The following is a 21,897-nucleotide window of genomic DNA, read 5'->3' on the forward strand; positions in this document are numbered from 1 at the left end:
TATCTGGTGTAATCTATGAGTTCATCACTGCACACTGGGTTCCACACTGTTGTCTCTCGTTCCCCTGATACTGTGGCACATGTGCTGTATGGTGGGGATTGCCCAGCTCATGCACAGCGTGGTAGCGATTGCCCCAATGCCTTCTGGCATGTCTGATTTCAGTATCCCAGGGGGCTTCTAGCAAAGTTGGGTGGGGGGTCATTCTTGCCTAGGTGAGAAAACCAGAAGTGTGAGAAAGGGACCTGCAGGAAAAGTATTTTTAAATATGAATACATGTAAATGACCGATTGTGGGGAAGACAAAAATTCTGGCACGTCACTGAATAGGGTGAAGGTCCACTTTAATAAACCTTGATGTCCCTAGGTTTTTAATTAAATTCAAATAAAAAAGATTCAATAAAAACAGTTACAACATTATATAATATGGGGGGTGGGTTTTGTTTATTGGCAGGAGGAAAATTATAAAAAGGTTTTGAAGATGGTGAAGGTCTGCTTTAATTAATGTTGATGTCCTCTCTTCAGTGACCACTCGTTGTGGTTGGACTGGTTGTTTTAATTAAAGATATATCATTGGCATCCAGGTTTAGGGGTAGGTTGATATGTCCACTTTATATGACCTGCTCTCCATCATGATCAGCAGAGGGAATACATACTTAATGAATGTAGAGAGTCTCAAAATAAACCATTCATTTGGCACTCTACTGTCTTATAAATGAGGTCAGAGCCATGGAATCACTTTGTGTTTGACTGTTCCTTCAACTTTCTGCTTGTCCCTGAAGACAAGCATTCATGATGCTGGCTTTTTCAGAAAAGAGTTTAGGTGACAGAAGTGGGTCAGAAAACGATCAGGGGTTATTTTTATGCGGTACATAATTTAAGAGGACCATCCATATCTGTGTTCAAGATGGGAAAATGATCTTGGTATTACAAGTGTAGGCATCAGTCCATGCTGTGGTGGAAACCATATTGTGAGCCAACCGCTAGTTTTGAAAGGGCAGACTATCGGTTTAATAAATATCAGTGATGTTACTATTGCTAGCCTTCCAGAAGTCTTCAGTGACTGGCGTTGTAGGATTTTTGTCATTCTTTAACACCTGTCGTAGCAAAACTCTGCACATACATGTAAATATTATTGTGCTGCCAGTTTGAACAGTCCAAAATTAGTTACCGGCTTAAAGTTCCACATGCCTCAGTGATGGTGGTTGTGTAAAGCAAATTGATAGGCTGATTATATTTAGCCAAAGAATTGGCAGCTTGCACTGTAATATGGAAAATCTTGGAGGACAAAATGAACAGGACTTAAAAAGAGTTTTCATCTCAGCTAATAGTAGAAATGTCCCTAAATGTTTTCCTAGACTTTGTGAATTACACAAAAAACACAATTACAGTGACCCCCATCCTGCACTGCATGGGTTAAATTTTAAACTCCAAAAGAAAAATGTATTAAATTGCAGTTTGCCAATTCTTAGATGTGGCGGCTTCGTTAGGCTTGGTTCACACTGGTGTGCTGCATTTTGGCCACAGCACAGTTCACTTGTGTTTTATCCATGGTCCCATTGACTTCTAAAAGATTTTGTGTTTTTTTACGTGTTTTTTACATGTTTTTTTAAAAGAACACCAAAGATGCAGCATCGCAAAAATGCCCAACCTAATAGAAGTCAATGGGACTGCAAGTGAAATGCTTGTAAACCACGCATACACCTGCCCTGCAGCACACCAGTGTGAACCTGGTGGGGGTTTTTTTTAGGCTTTTTCCATTGTTTTCACCCATTGATCTGATCAGTAAGTCTAGTATTGTTAAACTTCTTTTAACAGAGCAAGCTGTCCAGCAAAAATGGCAGTTAGAGCATTGAGACAAACCATTTACCACTGACAGGGGTGCTTACAATGATCAGCTTATATTCATTTATTAAAAACCTTTATCCAAAAATATTGATGCTGTAACTGCTTAAGCCACTTCAACTTCATGACCAGGCCATTTTTTGCTATTTAGCACTGTGCTACTTTAACTGGTAATTGCACGGTTCTGCAGCATTGTACCCAAACAAAATTTATATCCTTATTTTAGCACAAATAGAGCTTTCTTTTTTTGGTATTTGATCTCTATTGGGTTTTTTATTTTTTATTATATAAACAAAAAAAGACCAACATTTCTTTATAAATTTATGCCAACATGTATTCTGCTACATGTCTTTGGTAAAACAAAAATTACCAATAAGTGTATATTGATTGGTTTGTGTGAACGTTATAGCGTCTACAAACTATGATATATACTTGAATTTTTATTTCGTTTTTCTATATACTACTAATGGCTGTGATCAGCGACTTATAGTGGGACTGTGATAGTACAGCGGGCAATCTGACACTAACTGACACTGGGTGAGAATTGACTGACATCGCCAGTAACACTAATACAGTGATGAGTGATAATACTATACACTGTCAGTGTACTAATGACACTGGCTGGGAAGGGGTTGACATCTCGGGTAATCAAGGGGTTGTGTTCGTAACAAGTGTTAATAAGTGCAATGTGTGCTGCTTTTTACTAAAAATCTCTGTCTCTTCTCCCTGCTTTGTAACACAGAGACTCTTCCCTCTGTACAGAGCCCTGTGTTGATTGTCAACTCCTGCTGTGTACATTCACATTCGCAGAAGTCAGAAGACAGGGAGCGTGCATGTGTACCCTGTACACGGAAGAGGCCAGGTACAAATGCTGTGCTTCTACACCCTGCCTGTCTGCAGTACATTGCGGGCACGTGGGCAACAAGTGGTTAAAAGTGTTAGCTAGAGTTTGGACAAGTCAATCTAAATCTGCTAGTCCATGGGAAAAAAAGGACATAAATTGCATTTGGGTGCAGCATTGCTTGACTACGCAAATGTCCTTTTTTTTCCCACAAATGGAGCTTTCTTTCGGTGGTATTTGATCGCGAGTGCATTTTTTATTTTTTGCACCATAAACAAAAAAAGACCAACAATTTAAAAAAAAAACAATATTTTTGAAAAAGTAAAAAAAAATCTAATTTTGTCATAAATTTAGGCCAAAATATATTCTGCTACATGTCTTTGCTAAACAAACAAAATCCCAATACGTGTAAATTAATTGGGTTACATGAAAGTTATAGCGTCTACAAATGGCGGTATAGATACTGGATTTTTTTTTTGTTAATATTAGTAATGGCGGCGATCAGCAACTTATAACGGGACTGCGGCGGGTGTTCTGACACTGGGAGGGAACTGACTAACTGCCACTGACATCCCAAGTGACACTAATACAGTGATCAGTGCTAATGGCACTGGGCAGGAAGGGGTTAACATCTGGGGAGATCAAAGGGTTAACTGTGTACTGTGTTTGTTATACTGTGTTGTCTGTTTGTGCTTTACTGTGTAAGCACGCTGCTTTGTATTGCTCTGATATGCAGAGCAATACAAAGCAGCGTGCTGGAGGTGACAGGGGAGAGATCTGTATTGTTTACATACAGACCTCTCCTCTGTCAGAGTTCCTTGGCGATCGCCGGGTGCCGGCGGGGAATCTCCTTCCGGGACCTGATGATCGAAAGCTGAAGCCGCCAATGGGGGCACAGGTGGGGCGGTGAGCGTGCCCCCTACCTGGAAATACACTTATAACTACGTAATTTTGCGCCATCCTGTAGCAGTAGTTCTGCTATAGGGCGGTCAGGATGCGGTTAATGAATGCTGTAGATTTTAATATATTGAAAATGACTTTTAAAGAACAACCTGCACATGTTAGAGCTTATAGGCGATTTTATTGATTGGAGTTACATCTACTTTAATGCTGGTTTGGACCTGCTCAGCTATGCCATGCTGTGGGGGAGAGGTGAACACAGACAGGTCATATTTCCTTTTTCTCTCTTCCATGTGTCTGATTGCTACCAGTACGAGTGACTAAGAATTATTATTTTTCTACAAATGGATTTTGTTTTTCTGAATTTGCGCTGGGATTGTGTTATGTGGTCACTGTACATGCAAATAACATTTAGCGGAGTTCCTCATCCAACTTCCTGACAGATTGTTTTTATGTTATGCAGTAAGCAAGTTTGTAAACAGTTTGCTTTCTGTCTTGCTTATCGAAACTAGAGAAGAAAAAAGTTATCAGCAAAACGTTTTGTCTAGGCTGTATTTAGACACTCCTGAATGATGGTGTCTTTTTGTACAAGCTCCATCCTTGTACCATGTGATTACTGGTACTGGAGGCACTGTGAAGTCTGTTTTATAAGCAGGGCTACTTTGTTTAACTGTAAAGACCACAAAAGCAAAGAAGAAAAGGTTTTGTGTTTCTTGAACTGTAGCGAGCCTTGTGACTCCTCTCAGCATTTCTGCACCCTCTTCCCCCTACAGTTTTCTTGCTGGATTTAGCCTCAGATGTCTAGAGATGGCCAGAAGGAAACAAATTAAAAGACACGTTAATCTTTGGAGTTACATGTTACACCCATTTTTAGGGGAGGGGGAGCTGTATGCAGAAGTTTTCTTTACCTTTATGCAGGGAATGCATAAATGTCAATCACAGTCAGTGAGACAATAAGAAGAGAGAGGGGGTGGGGCCAAGCCACGGCTGCATGTGCGAATGGACACACAGAGCAGCGACTGGGGAGTGCACATGCTAGGGTGCCCCCATAGCAAGCTGCTTGCTGTGGGGACACCCGACAGGAGGGAGGGGCAAGGAGAGCCGGCGGGAGACCCAAGAATAGGAGGATCTGGGCTGCTCTCTGCAAAACCACTGCACACAGCAGGTAAGTATAGACATGTATGTTATTTTTATTTATTTAAATGTAAGCCTTTAGAATCATTTTAAACTCTGTGTTTTTTTAGCTGAACATGTTGAGCACAATAAATTAAGCATTCTTCATTAAACTATTAGTTAAAATTCACTTGTAGTTTGCAATGCTGCTGGTACCTGCTCTCTGTGTTGCTTCCCTGAATTTCCGGTTTTCACAAAGAGTTAGCAGTGGACAGTGCATTTTCCAGTCAGTCTGTTAGCTTGGAGGAGGGAGGAGCAGGGGAGTGCCTTGCCATCCTAGGCTATGGGGCTGTGTATTTCTATTGATGCACACAGTGTGTGTGGAGCAGGGGCGGACTGACCATTTGGAAACTCGGGCACTGCCCGAGGGCCCCGGGGTCAGTAGGGGGCCCCATGAGATGCCCCTGGTAACTTTTTCATAGGCTTTTTTGAGTTTGGGCAAGGACACAGGGGCCCCATGATCCCCTTTTGCCCGGGGGGCCCCATGAGATGCCCCTGGTACCTTTTTCATAGGATTTTTTGAGTTTGGGCAAGGACACAGGGGCCCCATGATCCCCTATTGCCCGGGGGCCCCATGAGTTGTCAGTCCGCCCCTAGTGTGGAGACGGAACTTTAGTCTCTGCATACTAGGGTGGCTCCATAGGATGTTGCAAGAGAAAGGAGCCACCCTGAAACAAGAAACCTGGGGCAGTGGTCATGGCACCAGTTTACACTGGCAAGGATTAAAAGTAAAAGAAGCTGCAAACTCAGTAAGGGATTAAATAAACTGCTAAAATTGTTTTTTTTAAAAAAACTGAGGGTTTAATATCACTTTAAGGAAAAGAACTAGTTTATTCTGTTTATACTGACCACAAAATATTTTCTTCTCTAACCTTATCACATCACATATTTCTAGGGCAGTGGAATCAAACTTTAAGCAAAACTTCCTCCGTATAGAAAGAGGCAGCAATAATATTTTTTGTTCACATAAAACCCCCGTCCTCTTCCCCCCCTCACTACCTGATGTGTTATGAAAAACATAGCACAAATATGTAACTTAATTTAAAGTAGCCCGTTTCAGCAGTTTTTTTTTTTTTTTCTTCCCTTTCCAGATTAAAATTTAACACGGCCCACTAGCGCTCTGTATCTGCTAGAGACGATCAGATCTGCAATGCAAAGTAGAAACCACAGGTTTGTCTGCTAAACATGCAGAAAATTGAAGGCGTACAATAGATAAACATAAATCAGTTTATAGGACATTTTCATAATAACATCTCTAGGAAGGCAGAAGTGAAAACGCGCATTGTTTGGGAATTTAACACACTCTGCCTGTGTCAACTGATTCCGCACCTGAAATTGGATGTTTCACACAATGAAGTCGAGTGCGACTGATGCTTAACTGGTCCCTTTGTAAAAGAGGACCAGTTATGTAGTAGTATGTAGTAGTAGGCCTATTTAGGAAATCCTATTTGTCCTGTTGTTGTTAAAGGTTACCCCCCCATCCCCACCTTGTTGCCAAAAAGGAGAGGATGAGCCTATCAAAAACAAATATTTCTGTTTTTGGTAAACTCTTCAGAACTGTTGGTGAGATCTCTGGGCTTAAAGCTGGCAATTATTCTGTGTGGGCGGCACAGTGGCTTAGTGGTTAGCACGTCTACCTTGCAGTAAATGGGTCATGGGTTCGATTCCCGACCATGGTGCCTCCTGCATGGAGTTTGCATGTTCTCCCTGTGCTTGCGTGGGGTTCCTCCGGGTGCTCCGGTTTCCTCCCACACTCCAAAGACATGCTGGTAGGTTAATTGGATCCTGTCTAAATTGGCCCTAGTATGCGTATGTATGAATGTGAGTTAGGGACCTTAGATTGTACGCCTCTTGAGGGTTAGGGACTGATGTGAATGTTCAATATATACAGTGGGGATCGAAAGTTTGGGCACCCCAGCTAAAAATTTGTATTAATGTGCATAAAGAAGCCAAGGAAAGATGGAAAAATTTCCAAAAGGCATCAAATTACAGATTAGACATTCTTATAATATGTCAACAAAAGTTAGATTTTATTTCCATCATTTACACTTTCAAAGTAACAGAAAACAAAAAAATGGCGTCTGCAAAAGTTTGGGCACCCTGCAGAATTTATAGCATGCACTGCCCCCTTTGCCAAGCTGAGACCTGCCAGTGTCATGGATTGTTCTCAATCATCCTCTGGGAAGACCAGGTGATGTCAATCTCAAAGGTTTTAAATGCCCAGACTCATCTGACCTTGCCCCAACAATCAGCACCATGGGTTCTTCTAAGCAGTTGTCCAGAAAACTGAAACTGAAAATAGTTGACGCTCACAAAGCTGGAGAAGGCTATAAGAAGGTAGCAAAGCGTTTTCAGATGTCAATATCCTCTGTTCGGAATGTAATTAAGAAATGGCAGTCATCAGGAACAGTGGAAGTTAAAGCAAGATCTGGAAGACCAAGAAAAATATCAGACAGAACAGCTCGCAGGATTGTGAGAAAAACAATTCAAAACCCACGATCCCTCTAGAAAGATCTGGCAGACACTGGAGTTGTGGTACACTATTCCACTATAAAGAGATACTTGTACAAATATGGTCTTCATGGAAGAGTCATCAGAAGAACACCTCTTCTACGTCCTCACCACAAAAATAATCGTTTGAACTTTGCAAATGAACATATAGACAAGCCTGATGCATTTTGAAAACAAGTTCTGTGGACCGATGAGGTTAAAATTGAACTTTTTGGCCGGAATGAGCAAAGGTACCTTTGGAGAAGAAGGGGCACAGAATTTAATGAAAAGAACCTCTGTCCAACTGTTAAGCATGGGGTTGGATCAATCATGCTTTGGGGTTGTGTTGCAGTCAGTGGCACAGGGAACATCTCACGAGTAGAAGGAAAAATGGATTCAATAAAATTTCAGCAAATTTTGGATGGTAACTTGATGCCATCTGTGAAAATGCTGAAGTTAAAGAGAGGATGGCTTCTACAAATGGATAATCATCCTAAACACACCTTGAAATCCACGGGGGATTACATCAAGAGGCATAAACTGAAGGTTTTGCCATGGCCTTCACAATCTCCTGACCTCAACATCATTGAAAATCTATGGATAGACCTTAAAAGAGCAGTGCGTGACAGACAGCCCAGAAATCTCAAAGAACTGGAAGACTTTTGTAAGGAAGAATGGGCAAAGATACCTCAAACAAGAATTGAAAGACTCTTGGCTGGCTACAAAAAGCGTTTACAAGCTGCGATACTTGCCAAAGGGGACAGTACAAGATATTAACTCTGCAGGGTGCCCAAACTTTTGCAGACACCATTTTTTTGTTTTCTGTTATTTTGAAAGTGTAAATGATGGAAATAAAATCTAACTTTTGTTGACATATTATAAGAATGTCTAATCTGTAATGTGATGCCTTTTGGAGATTTTTCCATCTTTCCTTGGCTTCTTTATGCACATTAATACAAATTTTTAGCTGGGGTGCCCAAACTTTCGATCCCCACTGTATATGTGTAAAGTGCTGCGTAAATTGTATATAAGTACCTGAAATAAATAAAATAAATAATTATTCTCTTTTGCTTTCCTTGTTCCTCCTTTTCTTCTCTTCAACATGCTAATGAAATTTGTACATAAAACATTTCTGTTTTAATTACATACCTTTATTTAAGATTCTGTGATGTCATCACTGTGCTTCTCTGTTCAATGCAGGCACAGGGGCGGCCAGACAACTCATGGGGCCCCCGGGCAATAGGGGATCATGGGGCCCCTGTGTCCTTGCCCAAACTTAAAAAAGCCTATGAAAAAAGTACCAGGGGCATCTCATGGGGCCCCCTACTGACCCCGGGCCCTCGGGCAGTGCCCAAGTTTCCAAATGGTCAGTCCGCCCCTGTGCAGGCAGATCATGGCTGGTGGGGTTGGCAGGGTGCTATACATAGCTTCCCAAAAACATCACAGCACCCTGCCTCAGTACTCCTCTTAAAGCGATATTAAACTGCAAACCGAAAAAAATTTTCAGCTTACCAATCATTAGATGTGGTGGCTGCATCAGTTTTCTCTTTGGCTTTTCCCCTCTGTTTTCACCTGGTGATCTGGCCAGTAACACACCTCCTATATTAGTGAGATACAACTCTGGAGGAATGAGCATAGGAGGCACAGCAGACAACAGTATTGTCTGCTGTGCTGGGGAAGGGTACTGTTAAATGTATTAGCGGATTTAGAACCACTAACAAGTTGAAGCCAAACTCCAGCTCACACTTAATAATCAGTTACGGCAAACACTTTTTTTCCTTTTGGGGTAAAGCTTTTACATGAATGAATAAAGGCTGCTAATTTTATTTGCCCCTGCCAGTGTTAAAGTGTTACTAAACCCAGGACCCTGCATTCACTATATCTGGTCTCCCCGGACCCTGCATTCACTATATCTGGTCTCCCCGGACCCTGCAGTCACTATATCTGGTCCCCCACAGTACACAGAACATGGAAATGCAATTATTTTAGTAAATATAAACTGCTAAATACCTTTTCTCATCAGCAGTATATAGCAGTCTTGTGACTTCTATCAGTGTCCAGCGAGCACTGGTAAAGCTTGCAGGAGGAGTTTTCATTCTCCCCTGATTGTCCTATGAGGCTGCATGACCCCTGACCCTCTGTCTGGACAGCACTGATTGGCCCTGTGCTGATCACATGCACTCTCACAATAAAAAGAAAATCTCTATAGCAATACACACTAAACAGAACATGTGCAGAATGACTCCTAGAGCTCTGCAGATGGATTGGGAACAGTAGAAGGGGAGGATCAGAGAAGACAGGATCAGACAGCGGTTTTACACAATGCGGAGGATTAACCCCTTAGGTTCCACAGTGAGTATAACAAGCATGCTTTACTGCATATACAGACTGATTTTACTGTGGTGGGTTTAGTAACATTTTAAGTGGTTTGTCCCACCCATGTAAACTGATACATTCTGCTGGAGAGTTTGTGCTGTGAAAAACAACAGATTTGCTGGCTGTATCACCAGATGAAAATGAAAGAAGTTTAAAAAGGAAACTAATGCAGCCATCACATCTAAAGTATTGGTAAACTGCAATATAATAAATGTCTGCTTTTGTGTTTAATACTGCTTTAAGAGCCCTGAGCCCTAATACAACCAATGGGCTGGCTCTTGGGAGGAGTTATACAAATATCAAAATGCCTTGATGGGTGGATGTCAGTTTGCAGGCGTGGGTGTTCCTAGGTAAATGTGCATACAAGCTGTCCTAGGTAACACCCACATGTGATGCTGAGCCTCCATGATTGAAAGAAGTGAAATCCAATAAATGAAAAAGGCAGGCTGGGGACAATCTAATTTCGGAGAAAAGAGCTAAATGATGATGGATGTCCTTTAGCCAGAAAGGAAGGTGGGCTCTATCTGATTTGCTGCAGCTTGATATAAATTGTAAGAAGCTCACAGTGTGAAGTGAGATCAGTGTAAGTAATTTCAGTCCAGGAGAGGAGCCGGTAAAAATGTGCAAGACTGAAGGGAAGGCTGGAGTTCAGCTTAACGTGAACCTGTGTTTTTCTTGTTCATTTAAAGGCGGTCCCCACAGCAGCTTTCTGACCCACCGCTCTGTTTTCCAATGGGAACAAAGAAAATAAATTCTGTGTAAACTTGATCCTGATCAGATATTATACAGAGCTGAGTATTGTCTCCCCAACTGCAGGTGATGATAAAATGGTCATAAACCAGGTACCAGCACTGCCCTGTGGAAGGTAGAAGCATTAAGCCAGCCATACATGATGCAATTTTCTTTCCTGCAAAAAAATGAAAAATCCAGCAGGCTGGTTGTACCCAAGTCGTACAACAGTCAAATTGGGTACAATCATCCTGCCCATAGATTGCCTGGTCCCTGCTGAACTGGCCGAGATTCGATCCATCTGTGGCCGGCCTAAGTCCTATGCTCCTTCACACTTGGAAATAACAAGAGTATGTGTTGCTGTAGGACCAGCATTATTGTCAACTTGCTGGACAAACCAAAACACCAGACTCTTCTGATTCCAATCTGGTGTGATGACACACCCCCAAGGAGGGTGGTCATGACAGGCTGGAGTCAGAGGAACACTGGCAACATATTGTGTTGAAGAGGATCTGCTCCAGAGGGCAGCTGATTGGAGGTCAGTATAAGCTCTTTTCTCTTTTAAAGAGTGGTGGGCTGCGTATTGGAAAATTTCTTTGTATTTATAAACACAGTTTCTTGGCTGGATAAAGCCTTTTTTTTGCTGCCATTTTCCCAACATCCTGAATCCCATTCTGTGGGGGAAAATCAGGATTCAGTAACACTTTGTAGATCAAAGAGATCAAGACAATCAACCACCAGGTAGATTAACCATTCTCAACCAGAGTTCAGTGGAATCCTAGGGTTCCTACGAAAGTTGATATCAGTTCCTCGAGCTGTTGATTGACCCCCCATTTAATGGTGCCTGCATAATTCAGAGCCAACACCACTTGGCAGAGCAAGCAGCATGACACTAATGATCTTTTTAGCTGCCTATAAGGGGTTCCTAAAATGCAGGATGCCCGGCATTTGTTCCCTTTTGCATGCTGCACTAAACTTAAGTACAGCTAGGTGCACCATCCAGCCTTGTCCAGCCGCAGCAGCTGTCAGCCTCTTAAATCCTGCCAGTAGTGGGGCAGGGCTGTGCACCCGAGCCCTTCGCCTTTGGCTAAACACTGGGTCTTAATGCCCAACGTGCATGGGTCTAAAGGGGCATTCTTCACTCTGACCACCAGTATAGTGGGCATTTTTTCATTGACCTTTGATGAATGGGTTTAAATGTAGGCTGCTTGAGACCTGAAAATTACTGTAGCGGATCCCTGGGGATAAAAGCCTGGTTTAGATTGCTTAGTGGTTTCAATGGAATTGGTAAACAATATGTTTTGATTTATCGTCATTTTGCAATGGTAAACCAGTTGGAACACATACCAAATTTGTGTATGTCCAGTGTACGAAGAGAGCAACGAGAACATTGAGCTGTTGCCTACAACAGCCTTCCAAAGGCTGACCATTTCTCTCTCCTAGTACAGGTTAGAGCATAAAAAAGCTACCTGGTCCATACCAGCTGTCCCTGGATTATTCCTCTTTTAATAAATCACCCCAGGAATCATCATAGCGGGGGTCACTCTGCGGCAAAACAGGCAAGCAGCAAAATGAACTCTGTAAGCTTCATACGTCTGATTTCATTCCGGCATTTTGTGGCAACGCTGAGAGCTGAGAAGACAATCAAGGGGAGGTTTAAGATTATCATTACTATTATTATTACTACATGACCTGTTTTACAAGGACACCATAAGTCATGCCTGAAATAATTTCTGCAATTTCCCATGGTTTAACACCTACCAGACCTTCTTTGATGTTGGCCTGTTGCTCAGTGAACGTCTAAAAATAATACTGCAGTGAATGCGAAGGACGGGTAGTCTGGGAACTATTAAACCATGTTTTGTGGTTATGTTTTTTTTTTCTGTGAAATTCTATAGACAATCACTACAAAGTACCATGTTTGGAAAGTGCAGAATACTGAATCTTTGGTGTGCAGAGGCTAATGAAGTAATACTGCAAGGTGGAGTGGAAATTGTATGCTGTAATTAAAGCTGAACTCCAGGCAGATATAAAAGACACACATTATTGTAGCTCTGTATTCATATATTTGTGTAATACACTTGATAAAACATTTTTTTTAATACAATCAGTGTAAAAACCTGAATTTAAAGTAATATTAGCCTCTGGCAATCCCCTGTACAGCAAAGCTCAGACCAGGAGAGGGAGAAGCACCACAATAAGCCTGTCCTTTGTATTGTAGTGTTTGTGCAGCAATAGGGATGCTGATAGGAGAGAGGAGAGTGATGGAGAGATGAGCATATTTGTCTGCTGCCATCACAGGTTGAGGAGAAACCAGATCTGTAGATGTTATTTAGCAGCAATAGACAAAACTCAGGTCCCCTGTCCTGCTAGACCAGTGGTTCTCAAGCTTCCTAATGCTGTGACCCTTTAATACAGTTCCTCATGTTGTGGTGTCCCCCAACCATAAAATTATTTACCCAGTAATTATAATTCATGAAGTGTCGTTTTACCTCCAATACTGCTGCTTTCAGCACAATAGCTGCTTTTAACAGAGTAGCTGCTTTTAAAAGAGTAGCTGCTTTCTACACAGTAGCTGCTTTCTACACAGTAGCTGCTCTTTACACATCAGAACTATGTTTTCCGATAGTCTTAGGCGACCCCTGTGAAAGGGTCGTTCGACCCCCAAAGGGGTCGCGACCCACAGGTTGAGAACCACTGTGCTAGACAGAGCTATGCTATATGGCAGAGCCATGCAAATATGAGGACTGGATGGACCGAAACACAAATCATTTGGTAGGTCAAACAGCTCCTATATATGTACAGTCATGGCCGAAATTGTTGGCACCCTTGATATTTCTCCAGGAAATCATGTATTTCTCACGAAACGTATTGCATTAACACATGTTTTGCTATACACATGTTTATTCCCTTTGTGTGTATTGGGACAAAACAAAAAAAGGGAGGAAAGAAAGCAAATTCGACATAATGTCACACAAACCTCCAAAAATGGGCTGGACAAAAGTATTGGCACCCTTTCACAACTGCGGATAAATAAGAATGTTACAAGCATGTGATGCTCCTGTAAACTCACCTGGGGCAAGTAACAGGTGTGGGCAATATAGAAATCACACCTGAAAGCAGATAAAAAGGAGAGACGTTCACTTAACCTTTGCATTGTGTGTCTGTCTGTGCCACACTAAGCATGGACAACAGAAAGAGGAGACGAGAACTGTCTGAGGACCTGAGAACCAAAATTGTGGCAAAATATCAACAATCTCAAGGTTACAAGTCCATCTCCAGAGAACTAGATTTGCCTTTGTCCACAGTGCGCAACATTATCAAGAAGTTTGCAACCCATGGCACTGTAGCTAATCTCCCTGGTCGTGGACGGATGAGGAAAATTGATGAAAGATTGCAACGCAGAATAGTCCGGATGGTGGATAAGCAGCCCCAAACATGTTCCAAAGACATTCAAGCTGTCCTGCAGGCTCAGGGAGCATCAGTGTCAGCGCGAACTATCCGTCGACATTTAAATGAAATGAAACGCTATGGCAGGAGACCCAGGAGGACCCCACTGCTGACACAGAGACATAAAAAAGCAAGACTACAGTTTGCCAAAATGTACTTGAGTAAGCCAAAAGCCTTCTGGGAAAACGTCTTGTGGACAGATGAGACCAAGATAGAGCTTTTCGGTAAAGCACATCATTCTACTGTTTACCGAAAACGGAATGAGGCCTACAAAGAACAAAACACAGTACCTACGGTAAAATATGGTGGAGGTTCAATGATGTTTTGGGGTTGTTTTGCTGCCTCTGGCACTGGGTGCCTTGACTGTGTGCAAGGCATCATGAAATCTGAGGATTACCAAAGGATTTTGGGTCGCACTGTAGGGCCCAGTGTCAGAAAGCTGGGTTTGCGTCCAAGATCCTGGGTCTTCCAGCAGGACAATGACCCCAAACATACGTCAAAAAGCACTCAGAAATGGATGGCAAAGAAGCGCTGGAGAGTTCTGAAGTGGCCAGCAATGAGCCCAGATCTAAATCCCATTGAACACCTGTGGAGAGATCTTAAAATTGCTGTTGGGAAAAGGTGTCCTTCCAATAAGAGAGACCTGGAGCTGTTTGCAAAGGAAGAGTGGTCCAAAATTCCGGGTGAGAGGTGTCAGAAGCTTATTGATGGTTATAGGAAGCGACTGATTTCAGTTATGTTTTCCAAAGGGTGTGCAACCAAATATTAAGTTAAGGGTGCCAATACTTTTGTCCAGCCCATTTTTGGGGTTTTGTGTGACATTATGTCATATTTGCTTTTCTGCCTCTGTTTTATATTTGTTCCAATACATACAAAGGGAATAAACATGTGTATAGCAAAACATGTGTTAATGCAATACCTTTTTTGTGTGAAATACTTGATTTTCAGGAAAAATATCAAGGGTGCCAACAATTTCGGCCATGACTGTATTTCATCTGCTTATTTACCTGTTTGACTGGAGTTCAACTTTATTATGAATGCTACCTGTGTAGCTTATGTTCTGCTACATGGTGACTCCTCTGGTTTTGTCTTTTTTTTTTCTTCATTGTGGCTGTGTGTCTTGTGGTTACCTTTAATCATTTCGGTGATAAATAAGGTCGTGGTGACACATATTCACCGATAGGTGTGTGTAGGGGGTTTCACATGATATTTATCTTTTAGGATGGCATTTTTACTTTCATCATCCTCCAGTTCTCACCAGTTAGCCTTTTCCCCCAGTTGCTTTTCTCATATTTTCCTTTCGGTATGGTAAGACATGGGAGGTAAACTCATGGGCTTCTGAAACATTCTCAGGAACTTATTGGTAGTTAAAAGATATATGTGCTAGTTATTGGCCTTGATCCACTACACACGCAGCATTTATGGAGCCTTAAAGTGCACTTAAGGCATGCTAAAGTGGCCTCTCAGTCAGTATTCTCATATGTCATTTTAGCAAGCTTTAAAGTGGAACTTCACTTTCTTTATCATTATTGACTATTTTAAATGATTATGCTGCTAGCATTAGTAAATAGATAGGAAAATATATATTTACTTGGTTTAAACAGGTTTTTTTCCTTTTTTTTAAGTTGCTTCCTAGTTTCCAGGTCTAGGCAAATTATGCCATACATCCCAGGAGTCTTCAGGAGGGGAGGAGGGGTTGTATCAGCTAACCACAGGGAAATTCCTGTTGTGTTTTGCAGAGCCAGAGTGGGGAGGAGGAGAGAAGGTCAGAATCTCAGTTGCTACAATGTATGGCATTGTTGGAGATGCCAGGACTATGCCTTAGGGTGAGGTCGTAGAGAACCAGGTATAGTGGACCCATAGGAGTGGAGTACTGCCATACAGCATAAATATGTTGTGGGAATGATCCCTTTATGCGCTTTTGGCTTTTCATTAAATTGAGAGCCCAACAGTTCTGATAAGGGCTCACTCACCTGTGGTCACCAGAATCTACGTAGAGTGTCACTCTCTCTTCAGCCCTGTTGGATAAGCGGGTCTTTCTCTTCTCCTCTTATTGTTTGAAGCACATCCATTATAATGGACATTCATTTGATTTTGGTGGACTGTCCCTATTGTGAATATGGTATTTATCCCTTCTTCTTTATATATTAACCTCTTTAGTGCTGCCCCATAGTAGAAATACTGTTACAGGGCGGCAGCTGTGCACAAAATCACGAGTATATATATATATATATATATATATATATATATATTTCCATAATATTTATTGAAGAGCTCAGAGCATACAGCGGGTACAAGCATCACATGAGAGCAGAAATGCATACAATGGATGACAGAGTATATGCAACAATTAGCGTATTATGGAACATTATCAGAGCATTATAAATAATAAGAGGTGAAGGAAGGCACAACAGGTCTCAGTTCCCCAAACAGCCTGATGGAGTCGCAACACTGGCAGAAGTATTGATTTGAAGCATCGGTTACCTTACAGAGGCCGATGAAGGGGCAGAGGTATGAGAAAAGCATAATGACAGTATGTATGATGACCGCAGGAAAGTGCGTATAGAGGCAAATAATACTTAGCTCCTTATGTTATGTTGTTGAGGTAACCCAAAAGTAGCAGTTGGCGTCCATGTGATAAGCAAAGGGAAGAAGAGACGACACGGTTGGAAAACAAATAGATGAAAGCGTGTGTGTGTGTGTATGTATGTATGTATATATATATATATATATATATATATATACATGATTTTGCATTTCTGGGTAGGGGATTTTGCGGTCGTGGCTGTCAGTCACTGGGTCCCGGCTGGTGATTACTCGCCGGCACCTGGTGATTGCCGAGCATCTCAGATGGGGGGGGTTGGAAGAACTGTTTGTAAACAAAACAGTTCTCTCCCCTGTTAGCTCCTGCACACTGCTTTGCACTGATCACTGCATTGGTGTCACTGGGGATGTCAGTGACACCAAGTCAGTTCCCCCCAGTGTCAATGTCTATCGCAGTCCCACTATGCCGCTGATTGCCGCCATTAGTATTAAAAAGAAGAAAAAAGCCCAGTATATATACTGCCATTTGTAAACGCTATAACTTTCACGTAAACCAATTAATTTACACGTATTGGGATTTTTTTTAGCAAAGCCATAGCAGAATACATTTTGGCCTAGGTTTATGACGAAATTTTATTATTTTTTTTTTAATTTTTACTGGACATGTTTAATAGCAAAAAGTCAAATATTGTTTTTTTTCTCAAAATTGTCTGTCTTTTTTTTTATGGCACAAAATATAAAAAAACGTACAGGTGATCAAATACCACCGAAAGAAAGCTCTATTCATGGGAAAAAAAAGGACGTAAATTTAATTTTGGTGCAGCGTTGCATGGTCGCGCAATTGTCAGTTAAATTAACATTAAAAATGGCCTGGTCAAGAAGAGGGGGGTAAATCCTCTGGAGGGCAAGTGGAGCACACCCTCTTGCCTGCATGCCTGCGCTAAAGGCTGATAGATTTTAGTAAGTAATTGCTACATGAATAATTACCCTTACTCAAGATGGACACAGCCAGAAATGCTGGGAGGTGTTTTTCTAAGTGACTTCTCAGCAAAATAAAGCATGGAGACATGGATGGATAGGGGAGTTTTTTTTAAATATTAAAAATTGATGAAATAGTGCTTTTGGTTTTCGGTACTCAGATACAGTGTAGTTTCACTTTAAGCACACTTTGGCCCACTGACCTAATGTAAGGTACAACTACCACCCCACCCAGGTGCTTAATTGCCTCTTCCTGATGGCCGCTGCTTCCTCCTATGTTTAGGGCTGTGAGCAGGCCTAGGCTATTAGGACCCTTTCGCACATGTGGACCGTTCAATTCATCAGTTCAGTCACATTTTTTTCAAAGGGAAACGCAGATAATGTTTACATAGTTTTTTTCATCAGTTTTTTTACATCCACCACCATTGCAGAAATGGATGCAAAACAACAGTTGTCTGTTTACATTAGTTTTTCATCCATTCTGGTTTTATTTCAACGAAACAAAAATGGATGCAGATTTAAATGGATGATCATCTGTTCTTCCATAGAGATGCATTGATGTCCATTTTTCATCCATCAACGGATGGATGAAAAATGTACAAAGAGTCCGCATGTGTGAAAGGGGCCTTACACTGTCCAGATTTTTTTCTCTGCTGTCCATTCTTGTTCTCTTTTTACATCTTTTTTTTTTCCAATGATCTTGTTATAATAGATTTTGCTGAGAGAAATATCAAATGTGGCAGAAGTCATTCGACAAAGGGGCTGTAAGGAACACAACTGTAACGACAGTAATCTGTAGCTGTCTCATGCATAGATGCCAACCGTCCTGTATTCCCTGGGGCAGTCCTGCATCTAGGTGCTCTGTCCCAGTGTTGATGTGTTCTGCTCTGGATTTTGAGATCACAGTATCAACCTTATTTGTGTTACTGAGCATGTGTAGTAACTTAAAAGGGTATTATTTAAAGGAACTTTTAAGATGCCAGTAAGTGCAAACTGGAGTGATAGAAGGTGAGAGGAAAAGTGATTATCAGTAAATGCAAACAACTCCTCAAATAGAAAAATACATTTGCAAGTCAGTCATTTGAGATAATTACATTTTCAAACATTCATATATTTATTCACTTTTATGCCCTGAGAAGGCAAAGTTTTGAAATATGTTTAGATTCTGCTATCCTTCCACTACAGTAATAACACATCAATAAGACATTCTAATTTTTGTAATCGTCTATATCAACCTTTGTCAACCAGGTTGTCACCTGAGGTCATCAGGGGTGATACAGCAATCTGATAGAGAAAGGCATTCAGCTTCCATTCCTCAGCCGATCTGTCCATTGGCACTGCGGCAGCTCGGTCAGACAGTGAATGCACTTGGGAAAGTAAAACCAGTGGAAGATTGAGGTATATTCCTGATCGTTGAGCTTTCTGCCCCCCCCCCCCCCCCCTACAGTACAATACCTGGCAGTTTAAGTGCAGGTACAGTACTGCAATTTTTAAAAAGACTGTGTGTGTTTGTATGTATGTGCGTGTTTTATGTATGTATGTTTCTTTTTATTCTGACCCCTATTACTGTACGATCAGAACTTCTTTTTAGGGCTCATTCATAATAGCAACAAGGTTTGCTGCTGCTGCTCCTCTGAAAAGGTGTCTGAGCATTTGACAGGCAGTGTAGAGGAGATATATTGCCTCCTCACCACCTGTTTTAACCCCCTGTATGCAGCATCGTGCTGAAAATGCATGCAATGCATGCGGTTGCTGGGTGATGGCAGCACAGCCCTATTTACCTGGGAGTATACTTCAGCCGCAGCCACACCCTCAGCTACTGCCTCTGCAGCTAAGGCTACGTTCACACTAGCCTTGTTAGCAAGCGGCAGACAGGCGTTTGGGAAGCGTTTTTACCGTTTGCCAAACGCCTGGGAAAATTCTGCACATTGTGGCACAGTGCGTTAGCGTCGCGGCAAATGGACGACTCTGGTTGAATCAGGAGGAGTTGAAGCCTCCTATACAAGTCTATGGTGCCGCTCCGCAAACGCCCGGCCGGCGGTTGCGACGCGGTTGCGGGGCATTTGCGGAGCGTTAACACCATTCAAACTTCATTATAGGCGTTTGTGGGGCATTTTTATTGCTCGGCAAACGCCTAGCAACCGCCGCTGAACCACGCATGCTGTGTTTGCGGAGCATTAAAAACGCTCCACAAACGCCGGACCAATGCTTGTCAAATGCTATAGGGGTGTTTGGCAAGCGTTGGAAAAACAGTCAAGTGTGAACGAGCCCAAAAGGGGAAGCAGTCTGGGGGTGGTAAAAACAGCTCAACTGCATAGTTTTACTGCTCCCCAACCTCACAAGTGAAAGAGCCCATGTTTCACATCTGTGTGGCTGTGTGCAGCATATAGGGCAGCTAATTCCTTCCCCCCCCACCAGAATACACAGATCAGTGCTGCAGTCTATGGCTGCAAGTGCTGACCGAATGCTGGTTTTCTAGCAGGACTATTCAACAGAAGCCGATCATTGACCTGCCACTGTTGAACAGACAATGGTACACATACTGAAATTCAGCAGGAGTGTATACCCAGTTTTAGGCTTTTTTTTTCCATATTAAAGTGATATTAAAGGCAAATTAAAAAAAAAAAGAGAAACATGGTATACTTACCTGCTCTATGCAGTGGTTTTGCACAGAGCAGCTCTGATCCTCCTCTTCTCAGGTCCCCCGCTGGCACTCCTGGCCCCTCCCTCCTGCTGAGTACCTCCATAGCAAGCAGCTTGCTATGGGGCATCCGAGCCGCTGCTATGTGTGTCCATTCATACACAGATCGTAGCTCTGCCCTGCCCCCGTTCACTCCCCATTGGCTTACTGGCTGTGATTGACAGTAGCGGGAACTAATGGCTCCTGCTGTTGTCTTAGCCAATGAGGAGGAGGAAGAGTCCCGGGAGATCCGTTACTCTAGTGCACATCGCTGGATCGAGATTGGGCTCAGGTAAGTAATAGGGGGGCTGAAGGGGGAGCTGCACACAGAAGGTTTTTTTACCTTCATGCACAGAATGCATGAAAGTAAAAAGCCTTGAGCCTTTACAACCACTTTAAGTGTGGGCTGCGTGGTTGTGGCAGTGTCCCAGGGATTAAGATGTTGGCAAGTATGCTCATATGTCCAGTCTACATGATTCCAGCAACTCCTATAGCATATTTACAGTCTGCGACCATCACTTGTAGCATCATGTTTCATGTTTGGTAGCCCTTTGATGATGTCCGGGGTGGCACTTGAGGTCTCTTATGTTAAGTAAAATGACTTCCACTGTTGTAGAGAGAGGAGGGCTGCTGTATATAAAGGTATCTTCTGACCATCAGTACATATTTTACATTTTAGGGGTCCAGACGTAGGCTGCAAAGTCAAGAAGCCTAGATAGGCATACTGGAAAAGTAAATATAACTGCAAAATTAAAAAAGTACACCTTTTAATAAATAATTACAAATGACAAAATTTATATCTATAATAAAAAAACAACTAACAAAACATGACAACAGCAAATAGAAAGATAAACTGGCTATGACTGTCAGTGTTGGTTGCTGTGAAAAGTGACAGCAGCTATTTATTTTTTAATCGTGGGGCCTACTGTGAGTAAAGTTATCAACCTAGATCATTTTAGAGGTCGACAAGTTTTCTTTTCCATTATTTTATTTATTTATTTATTGTGTGTGAATACAAGCCATGTTCGCTTCTTTCCAAAAATGCCTGTGTTATTCTTGTGATTTTAGGAGACTAGCACTGGCTGGTACTGATAATCAACTGTCCTGTGACATACTGTTTTTATTAACATTCATTCACCACTAAAAACAATTGGATTTATTTGTGTATGTTTTTATTTTATTTATTTACTTACGTTTCCTCAAACATGATGCCAATGAAAAAGCTGTCGACGTGCTCACTTGCACGCTTTATTTATGTTCAAATTTTTTTCTTTTTCTCTTCAGGGTAAAGAGAGTGACCTTTTTTGGGAGGTTGTGACTGAAGTTTGCTTTGCAGAAGCAGCTACTTGTATAAGGTAAATACTTTTCATAATTCATTTTTAAATGTACTTTTACTATGTGGATGTGCAAATTCAAAGGGTTTTTTTTTTTGGAGGCCCTGAGATTTCAAGACATAAGAACTCAGTCAGTCCTATCAGATGTAGTCATTGTGGTCAGGCAGCCACAGGTCCCGTGGCTGTTAGAATATATCAGCTGGCAGTGTAGATTCCTCCATCCATGCCATTTAGCGTGGATTGGGGGGAATCAATAAAAGCATTATTAAACTCAAAAGCAGAAATTTAATATATTGCAGCTTAGATGTGGTAGCTGAATTAGTTTTCTTTTCTTTGGCTTTTTCCCCTCTGTTTTCACCTGGTGATCTGGCCAGTAACACACCTCCTGTATTAGTGAGACACTACTTTGGAGGAATGAGCCAGGACACAGCAGACAGCAGCATTTCAGTCTGGGGGGATGAGATCGTTAAATGTATTATCAATGTAACTCCAGGTCATGCCTTTTGGGACAAAGGTTTTACATGAATAAATAAAAGCTGACCATTTTAATCACCTCTGTCA

At 41.9% G+C, this 21,897-nt stretch overlaps 1 protein-coding gene across 10 annotated transcripts in view; it reads left to right on the forward strand.

The window, feature by feature from the left end:
• The window catches only part of FOXP1 (forkhead box P1), a 1,001,617-nt gene that overhangs the window by 448,824 nt on the left and 530,896 nt on the right, over positions 1-21,897 (forward strand). For all 10 annotated transcript variants that reach the window (XM_089672250.1, XM_089672252.1, XM_089672255.1 and 7 more), the window contains exon 5: positions 21,287-21,357. The gene's annotated coding sequence lies outside the window, so the exon portion shown is untranslated. The remainder of the gene's footprint in view (positions 1-21,286; positions 21,358-21,897) is intronic.

The sequence above is a fragment of the Staurois parvus genome, unplaced genomic scaffold, assembly GCF_062004578.1.
Source record: "Staurois parvus isolate SC_StPar_1 unplaced genomic scaffold, SC_StPar_1.0 ptg000124l, whole genome shotgun sequence".
NCBI classification, from domain to species: Eukaryota; Metazoa; Chordata; class Amphibia; order Anura; family Ranidae; genus Staurois; species Staurois parvus.